The following is an 8,871-nucleotide window of genomic DNA, read 5'->3' as shown; positions in this document are numbered from 1 at the left end:
AACATATTTTTTATATATAATAGAATATATAGATATATATATATATATATATATATATATATATATATAAATTCAAGACAGCTTGACATAATTTTAATAGTATTTTTTGCATGAGGCATCCAGTAACATAAAAATAGTTTTGTAAAAATTAACTGATTCATTTTTGTGAATATTTCTCAGGGTCTTGACTACTAAACATTTATAAGGCTTGTCATAATACAAATTATGCCATTAAACAGCTTATTACAGGCTTTTCAGCAAATAAATTACAAAACATAAAACAATCAAAACAACAAAAATGTAAAAGGTAAAATATGAACCCATTGTTTTGTTCTGCAATTTTTTCTTTATTCTTTATTACGCAGTTGGTTTTTTTTGTGGTCATTTTTGTGGTTTCCGTCTGCTTTTGCAATACTATGATGCAATTTAAGATATAGTTTGTAGGAAGGAATTCCCAAAAATCATCCTAATTTGCAACAGTTTTGAACTACACATGACAGATCAAATTTATGAAACTGAAAACATTACAGTTACTTATATAACCCACGTGACAACTAGCCCCGGTCTCCACTGGCACCAATCTGTAGCAAAATGTACACGCAGCTTGTACACTCATCTTTGAGATTTACTCGTACTTGAAAGAAATTTAAGACAGTTTCTTACCTACAACATTGTCTTGTTGAGTCTCCGTCCTCCATACAGTGTTACTGTTTGTGCTGTGAGGAGCAGTAAAGCTCTTCAGGTGCATAGGGTCACTCACTTCAGACTGATCTTGAGACATGATCCCTGAAAAGGCAGTGACTCACTCAAGCCCTACTGCAAGGAGCAGATAACAGCCCATAATATTACATTCAGGGGTCAGAGGGGTCAAAACCGCAGGGGCTGCAAGAAGTGTCCACTTTTATAAATCCCTGTCAGCGGAAGATTGTGCGTACATGCGTCTCCTCCCCAAAATCACCTTATATGGAGTTTTACGCCTAGTTTTACTATGCATAACCTCATCTGCATATCATTTCAAAGCATATTCCCATCCACGTGACACCATGTTTAACACCGTCAAAGGTACAAAACGTCAGGAAAATATGACATGCGGACTAAAAATGCTATTTGTACAGTACATTACATCGCTAAAAATCATTCACTGTCCTTGTCTTGTTTTCGAATAAATATATCAAAATGAATGTAAAAACAAAATTGTATAAAATACTTCTCAGAGAATCTTTTTAGAATAGATAGGATCTCTTTCTTTTCCGCTGGCCAAAGCAGTATATAATTGTTTTAAACAAATCAAATGTTTTAGGATATTTAACACATGTTTTAGGATATTTAAATAGGCTATAGTAGAATCAGAAATACGTTGTGTGTAAGTGAAACAACACCTGAAAATGGCTGACTTCCTGTTGGGTTTTGGGCTTCATACCAGGGGACTCTTTTGTAGGTATTGGCGTGTTACATGTGTCTACCGAATTTCGTACATATATGTGAAACATAACTCGAGGGGCACTTCGTTAAAATTTTATAGGTAGCGCTATTGAGCCATTTTGCCACACCCAATTCTGAAACCCATATCAGATGTCAATTTTCGCGTGTGCAAAATTTCATGAGTTTTCAAGCATGTTTAGGCCCTCAAAAATGTGATTCATTTTGGATTAGATGAAGAAGAAACTGGGCAATTCCAATAGGGTCACCGGTGCTTGGGCCCTACATATCGGAGAGAGTTGTTTCTCACGCCTCTTCGCTCACGCAGGTTGCCAGATTGAGGACACACAACAGGAACAAGCGCAATTTACAACGGAAGGCGATTTATCCACATTTTAATATGTCTCATAGAAGTTTTCAGATGGATGCCGAGGCTTTTTAGGTCGGGTAAAATCTGCGATCTCTAAGCGAGTTCATTTACTGGCTTCCATGGATGCAGTATGCTGTGGTTTTTTGCTAACGGTCAACCTGGGGTGCCATAGTACTATTGAATTTAATGTGTGTGTGCGGAATCACACAGACCAAGACAAAAACAGACATTCCGACACAGAATGCATATTTTGAAGTTGAATAAATGGATGTAGCATTGTTTTTTTTTTTCAGAAAAATTTGTATGTGAACTTATGTTTCCTAAATATCTGCAAACATTTTTTGCTATTTTTATGTTTTAGATTAGAACATTCAAATATATAATATACAGCACATTTCAAATGAGATTTTGTAAAGTCACAAAAATACAAAACCCCCTTTTAGTTATTTAAGCAGTGCCTAAATAACTAAAAAAATAACTAAATAACTATAAATAAATAACACCACTGGCTCTGCACCCCTTTACCTAAGTTCAGACTTATGTGCCGTCTAGAAGCTTGTGTTCTGCAAGTGAACGCCGCTTCATTGTGCCATCCCAAAGAGGCACAAAATCACTTTTACAGACTTTTACATTAACTGTTCCCTCCTGGTGGAATGACCTGCCCAACTCAATCCGAGCAGCTGAGTCCTTAGCCATCTTCAAGAATCGGCTAAAAACACATCTCTTCCATCTTTATTTGACCCTCTAACTCTAGCACTCTCTATTCTAATCATATTCTTTAAAAAAACATGTCCCTTTTAGACTTACACTCTATTCATTTACTAACTGCTTTTTTTCTTGAAAAAAAACTAACCCTAGCTTTTTGTATTCTATCTATTTGTTTTCTTTTTATTTATTATACAATTAACAAAAGCAAAAAGGCCTCTAACACTAGCTTGCTCTATCCTCTTTCTATTCTTTTTATTTATTATATAATACAAAAAAATGGAAGAATGTCCACAATTGGGTTATGATGAAAATAAATTCTTCAACAGAGAGGGTTTTTTGGTGTTTTGTCTAGGTAGGCAATCCCCATTCACTCGCTTAAACAAATATTGAGTCTAGAAAGTCGAGCAGAATTTCTGCGTTTATGAAACTTCCTCATTTAGCTTACTGCAAAATGCTGGTTTAAAATGTTAACCTCGGCTGCCCTGCCACTTTTTGTCAGGAGAACACAAAAAACAGCTCATATGCAGATTAATTATTAAGACAATATTACTGTATTCTCATGAGGTTTCTGATAGGTCAGATAACAGACACAATCAGTCAGGATTTGCAGTTTCAGTAAGTAACAGGAAATTGTGACACGACACACATAAACAACAGTGTCCCCACCCGCAGATCCAGTTAACCCCGGACGTTCTTATCCTGCAATGCTGTGACTCAATCTTTCTAGGCGTGTTCTACAAGGATGTGTGTAAACGTTGTTGCATCATTAGGGATACTATCTTAAATTACATAGGCTAGTTACATCATAGACTCAAATTTTTGTTTCGTATTGTTGTGTCCAGTATTACAGAGATCTGAATGGGTGAAGGAAGAAAGAGGGATAAAATACTATAAGCTGTAATATTTTATATAAATGTTAGTGTTGCAATAGTTTAAACTTGATGATATAATGATATACACTACTGTTTAAAAGTTTGGGGTCAGGAAGATTTTTTTTTTTTTTTTTTTAAAGAAATTAATGCTTTTACTCAGTAACAATGGATTCCATTGATCAAACATGTCAGTAAAGATATTTATGATGTTACAAAAGTTCTCTATTTCAAATAAATTAAATGATTCCATAAATAAATATGAAGCAGAAAAAAATGACTTCTGTGTTGATAATAATCAGAAATGTTTCTTGAGCTCAAATCAGCATATTAGAATGATTTCTGAAGGATCATGTGACACTGAAGACTGAAGTAATGATGCTGAAAATTCAACTTTGCATCACAGGAATAAATTAGCCTACATTTTAGAATATATTTAAATATGAAACAATATTACTGATTTCAGTGTATTTTTGATCATATAAATGCAGCCTTGGTGGACATTTGAGTGGTATTGTATGCATGTAGCCTACACATAGAAGCATTTGTTTGTTTGTACTTCCACTTCCAAATATGGTCTTCAGTCTTTTTGTGATGTGATGTGACTAATAAAAGGAAATTGGTCATAAGGTTGTAAAAAAAAAAAAAGTACCACAACTACTCATAGGTAAATAATGAGTATTGATTTTTAGCTATAATACATCTCTAAGGTAGCCTACATTAAAAATAAAAGATTTTAGAAATCTAAGAAAATATCTTCAGAAAAAAAAAAGATTCAAACAGTCAAATAATTCTGATGTTTTCACACTATTAATTTTTATTATTTAATTTTTTTTATGTTTTTGGTTGAATCTGCCTTAAGTATACAAAAAGATATTATACTACGGGGGCCGCTGAATGCTTGAATCTGATTGGCTAACGAACGATTTCAGTTACGGTATTTCAAAGGTCTTACAACAGCAAAATAACCAAAACCCACAACGACACTGGCCAAACAAATAAATAGTAAGCAATATGATAAAAACGACAGATCATTTCCATGTTTTTGGCACAAAATTACGTTTTATTATGTATGGAAAGCACATACTCTATTTCTCTTGCTCTAGCTCTCCCTACAGCTTGCACACACGTTAACATACGCACTCATATTGTTAGCGCTACTCTGGCGATTTTATCAGTAACCGTAAATTTTACAATTTACAAACTATGACTTCTCACAAGCGAGGTAAAAAGGGCGCTGTTCGTGAAGAAAATGAACTTAAAGTTTCACTATTAGTAACGTTAGAGACATTAGCTGAACACTTTGGAGAGACGCACAGAGGTAATTCACATGCTTTCTCTCTCTCTCTAATAACTTTAGTTATTAACTGCATTAATCTGCTATCAACGGCTCAAGCCTCCGTAACTAGGTCTAAAATTACGTTTTGGAATTAGCAACGGAGGCGATGGATGAGATGCGGAAGAAATTATTCCTACTCACAGTAGCGTTTTAAGTACAAAAACCTGACAACTATCTTGAAATATATCATCTGATCGATGTCTCGAGGTGTGGCAACCGTGGTATAAGTGGAATAATTGACTCCGGGCCGTTGAATTATTAGAAAAATAATGCACACCCGAGGTGTAACGTGTGCATTATTTTTGTAATAATTCAAAGGCCAGTGGTCAATTATTCCTTACTTACTTAATCTGCCGAGATATTGAAAAAAATCCCCTTAAATATTATGTTAATTGCTACAGATGTATGGCAACTCATCTGGCAATATGTTTTAGACGATTACACTTATAAATACTTGAATGTCGTGGTATTAGATTAGTTATCTATCTACTTAAAGCAACTGCATGTAGTTTTGTGTATTTTTTGGCACTTTTCCACTGCATGGTACGGCACGGTACGGTTCACTTTTGGGGGGTTTTCCACTGGGTACAGTACTTGGTACTTTTTTTTAGTACCACCTCGGTTGGGGTTCCAAGTGAACCGTACCATTACCAAAACGTGACGTGTATACTCTGCTGATCACGGATTGGCCTGAGAGAATCGTCACTACCTGCGTCACTGAACTTGCGACACAAACACAAAAGAACCACTAGATTTAAATCAGCATAGCCAGCAAAGAATCGAGCGCAACTGTTTTGAACGAGCACATCTTTTTTTTAACAACCAAAAAGTTATGTTGTCAGTTGCGGAAGAACCGACGTTCCTCTCGTTGATAGCAGAGGAGCGGATCCAGCGAGAGCTTGATGGGGCGACGCGGAATGAAAAAGTTTTTTTTAGGAGTCGTGGTAGTAGAGGCGGCACAACTATAACAACATGTGAATAATCCCGCCCACTCTAAAGCGGTACTGAACTGCAGTGGAAACGCAAACCGAGCCGGGCCGAACCGTGCCGTGCCGTACCACGCAGTGGAAAAGCGCCATTTGTTTGTACACTTTGTAGGCGATCGGCTGTTAGCATGACACTGGTTCCCTGGACATAGGCTTTTGGATTATCGCAAAAAATAAGCTCTGTATTCAACCATAGTTCATGAAACTTACACGTTTTGTCCATCAAGATCATTTTCACAAAATAATATAACTGATGAATTTTGAAGCCTAAATAAATGCTCCAGAACTTAAAAGTTAAACTTAGGCTATAAAGGAACTACAGCACCACGGTCGCTCGCCTTCAACGTTACCACCACTATGCTCCCGACAACTTTTCAAACTTATTTTTAACACGTTCAGTGAAAAGGATTTACTCTGTATATGAATTTTAATCCACGCTACATGAACCTTTTCATATAAACTGGAATAAATACAAAACTAGAACCAAACTAAAACTGAAATGAGACACTAATAATAAATTGTATAGTGAATAAATGAAATAATCATAACTAAAGGACATATGAAAGCACGTATTTCTGTAGATTTCGAAATAAGGTGAATTAAAAGTCAACAAATCCTTGATTAATATGAATATTTTAATTAAAAACGTGTCTCCACAATAAAATTCGAGTGCATTTAATCTATTAAATAACAGTTTTTTGGATATGGTAAGATTAAACTTATTTTTGTGAATAAAGTACCACATTTCAGCTTTGTTAGGGTGGGTAAGTTACACAAAATATTATTTTATCCATGCTTCTAGAAAATCCTCAATCTATATGCTCCGTAACAGCTTCATGTGGCCTAAATTGAATGTGGCTTTAAGCACTATGCACATTAAAGTTTCACTTTCACCATGACTAAGCCATTAAATGTGGTGTTTACGTGGAATAATCATAATATGAGTTTGCCTTATGAACCTAGAGTCTCCGCATCAGTAGGAAAGCGATAAAACGAGCATCTTCCATCTGAAGACTTGTGTTGCATTTCAGGGCAAAACAAAAAAACATCGTCGACCAGCAATATAAAATGCGGGAAACTGTTAATTGGTTATTCTACAATTAATTGTATTACAAAATATACTACGACTGGAAAATACTGTAAATTGATAAACTGCTCGGCGTGATGACGTTTAATGTCTCCGACAGCGCCTGTACCATTTAGCACCTTGTTAGCAACCGTCTTTTTTAAGAAATGTAACAGTTAAAAAAAATTACGAGTGGGGTGTAACATGTCGTAGAATAAAACGTGAAAGTATCTTTCTCTCAAGAACGTGTTAAAAATAAGTTTAAAAAAGTTGTCGGGAGCATAGTGGTGGTGACGTTGAAGGCGAGCGACCGTGGTGCTGTAGTTCCTTTATAGCCTAAGTTTAGCTTAGTTATTTTGGCTTCAAAATTCATCAAAGTTATATTATTTTGTGTAGATGATCTTGATGGACAAAACGTGTAAGTTTCATGAACTGTGATTGAACACAGAGCTTATTTTTTGTCCAAAAATAATCCAAAAACCTATGGAAAAATCCCATTAGCTTTTTGTCGAGGAAACCAGTGCGATGCTAACAGAGATCTGATGTAGTGACACAATTTTGCGTCATGATTACATGGTCATCACGCAATGGCATCACAACACCATTTAGCAACTTTTAGCAACAAATCACCTTCCTTTAGCAACTTCCCCTGAAAATGAGTTGGCAACAGTGGTAAAGAGCACGTCAATAGAAAAACAAAGCCAAAACCTGGACATTTAAAGCAAAAAGGTAGGCTATGTATGGTCACGTATGGTCACCATACTGGTAACATAATACAAAACGAACGACAATCAGTTAAGCACTGGGCTGTGTTTATTTCCTATGAAAGAGTTGATATCAAGAGTATTTAATGGCTCATGTACAACACAGAGAAGATTTGAATCTCAACTACCAAAAATGGCTGGTCAGAAGTAAAAGTGTGTTTGAATCCCTGGTAATATCTATGTTTGTACCTGAAGCCAGCAACTGTTCCCACTTTACAACCTCAGACGTTTCTTATTAATTTACAGTCATCTCTAACCTATGCAAAAATCTCAGCATTTCTTTTGATAAATAGAGTAAGACAAGAAAAGGATTTTTATCTATCTATCTATCTATATACATTCGTTATTTTGTGACCATATAAATTGACTTTTACAACAGAACAAACAGTACAACATTTTGAACAGCAGAAAAATATTTACTTGGATCACACACTGATCGGTGCAGTCAGTTTTTTGCGGATGGCCTATAATGACAACATAAATTAGCACACATGTAAATAACTGCTTAAAATTGGTTACATGACTATTTGCATCAATAAAACAGAACAAATGAAGGCTTGAATTTCTTGAACATTAAGTCTATCCTGAAAGTTACTCAAATCACACTTTTCCTTTGCACATCAAAACCCAAATTACACACTAAAAAGTTTTTCAAACGTTTAGGGTCATTATTTATTTATTTTTTAAATTAATTAATACTTTATTCCGAAAGAATACACTAAATTAAACAAAAAATAACAGTAAAGACATTTAAGATTGCTATTTCAAATAAATGCTGTTCTTTTGAACTTTTTATTCATCAGTAAATACTAGAAATAAAATGTATCATGGTTCCACAAAAATATGCAGCAGCACAACTGTTTTCAACATGGATAAGAATTTTTTCATGAGCAGCAAATCAGCATGATTAGAATGATTCAGATTTCTGAAGGATCATGTGACACGTGAAGACTAGAGTCATGATGCTGAAAATTCAGCTTTGAAACACATGAATTAAATTACATTTGAAAATATTTTCAAATGAAAAAGTTCACAATTTTTTTTACTGTAATCAAATAAACATTCTTGGTGAGCATAAGAAACTTGTTTAAAAACATACTCCAAACATTTGAATGGTAGTGTAGGCTGAAATGCTATGGAAACCTAAAATAAACTTGAAATGTTTAAACCAAGCATTTTCTCTAGGACAAGCAGATGGAACGGATAGCAGATTCGTTATAACAGAACACCATGGAATGCCAGAAAACTTCTAGACTCATTAAGTAGGTTTTAGGTTAATTACCCATCTACACAACGTTTCTACATTTCAAACTCAAAAACATTGGGATTTTCAGAATTGCTAGGATCTAA

The 8,871-nt window shown here is 34.9% G+C and overlaps 1 long non-coding RNA gene across 1 annotated transcript in view; it reads right to left on the bottom strand.

Moving 5' to 3' along the window:
* Positions 1-783, bottom strand: part of LOC107567759 (uncharacterized) — a 5,307-nt gene extending 4,524 nt beyond the window's left edge. Inside the window, exon 1 of the long non-coding RNA XR_001606675.1 lies at positions 664-783. This is a non-coding gene — a long non-coding RNA (uncharacterized lncRNA). The remainder of the gene's footprint in view (positions 1-663) is intronic.
* Positions 784-8,871: the final 8,088 nt, after the last annotated feature.

The sequence above is a fragment of the Sinocyclocheilus grahami genome, unplaced genomic scaffold, assembly GCF_001515645.1.
Source record: "Sinocyclocheilus grahami isolate Dianchi unplaced genomic scaffold, SAMN03320097.WGS_v1.1 scaffold1186.1, whole genome shotgun sequence".
Taxonomy (NCBI): Eukaryota; Metazoa; Chordata; class Actinopteri; order Cypriniformes; family Cyprinidae; genus Sinocyclocheilus; species Sinocyclocheilus grahami.
Note: the sequence above shows the minus strand (reverse complement) of the source record. Positions and strands in the feature narration are given on the sequence as shown.